At 40.3% G+C, this 1,276-nt stretch overlaps 1 non-coding gene across 1 annotated transcript; it reads right to left on the bottom strand.

Moving 5' to 3' along the window:
* Positions 1-249: 249 nt before the first annotated feature.
* LOC112793643 (small nucleolar RNA R71) lies at positions 250-353 on the bottom strand. The gene has a single exon (XR_003198346.1). It is a non-coding gene; the product is annotated as a small nucleolar RNA R71 (small nucleolar RNA).
* Positions 354-1,276: the final 923 nt, after the last annotated feature.

The following is a 1,276-nucleotide window of genomic DNA, read 5'->3' as shown; positions in this document are numbered from 1 at the left end:
TAGAACTGCAAGTTTCATGGACTTCCATCAGAAGATCCCTATCAGTTTTTAACTGAGTTCTTGCAGATCTGTGATACTATTAAGACTAATGGAGTAGATCCTGAAGTCTATAGGCTCATGCTTTTCCCTTTTGCTGTAAGAGACAGGGCTAGAACATGGTTGGACTCACAACCTAAAGATAGCCTGGACTCTTGGGATAAGCTGGTCACGGCCTTCTTGGCCAAGTTTTTTCCTCCTCAAAAACTGAGCAAGCTTAGAGTGGATGTTCAAACCTTCAAGCAAAAAGATGGTGAATCCCTCTATGAAGCTTGGGAAAGATATAAGCAGTTGACCAAAAAGTGTCCTTCTGGCATGCTTTCAGAGTGGACCATTTTAGATATATTCTATGATGGTCTATCTGAGCTTTCTAAGATGTCACTGGACCATTCTGCAGGTGGATCCATTCACCTAAAAAAAACGCCTGTAGAAGCTCAAGAACTCATTGACATGGTTGCAAATAACCAATTCATGTACACCTCTGAGAGGAATCCTGTGAGTAATGGGATGCCTCAGAAAAGAGAAGTTCTTGAAATTGATGCTCTGAATGCCATATTGGCTCAGAACAAAATGTTGACCCAGCAAGTCAACATGATTTCTCAAAGTCTGAATGGATGGCAAAATGCATCCAACAGTACTAAAGAGGCATCTTCTGAAGAAGAAGCTTATGATCCTGAGAACACTACAATGGCAGATGTAAATTACATGGGTGAACCCTATGGAAACACCTATAATTCCTCATAGAGAAATCATCCAAATTTCTCATGGAAGGATCAACAAAAGCCTCAATAATGCTTTAATAATGGTGGAAGAAATAGGTTTAGCAATAGCAAGCCTTTTCCATCATCTTTTCAGCAATAGCCAGAAAATTCTGAGCAGAGCCCCTCTAGCTTAGCAAATATAGTCTCTGATCTATCTAAGGCCACTTTAAGTTTCATGAATGAAACAAGGTCCTCCATTAGAAATTTGGAGGCACAAGTGGGTTAGCTGAGTAAGAAAATCACTAAAACTCCTCCCAGTACTCTCCCAAGCAATATAGAAGGGAATCTAAAAAGAGAGTGCAAGACCATTGATATAATCAAAATGGCCGAATCCAAAGAGGAAGGGGAGGACGTGAATCCCAATGAGGAAGACCTCATGGGACGTCCTCCAAACAGAAAGGAGTTCCCTATTGAGGACTGATGAGCGGATAATTTATACGCTTTTTGGCATTGTTTTTATATAGTTTTTAGTAAGTTTG

This window comes from Arachis hypogaea, chromosome 3 (assembly GCF_003086295.3).
Source record: "Arachis hypogaea cultivar Tifrunner chromosome 3, arahy.Tifrunner.gnm2.J5K5, whole genome shotgun sequence".
Lineage (NCBI taxonomy): Eukaryota > Viridiplantae > Streptophyta > Magnoliopsida > Fabales > Fabaceae > Arachis > Arachis hypogaea.
This window is presented reverse-complemented; position numbering and strand designations above follow the sequence as displayed.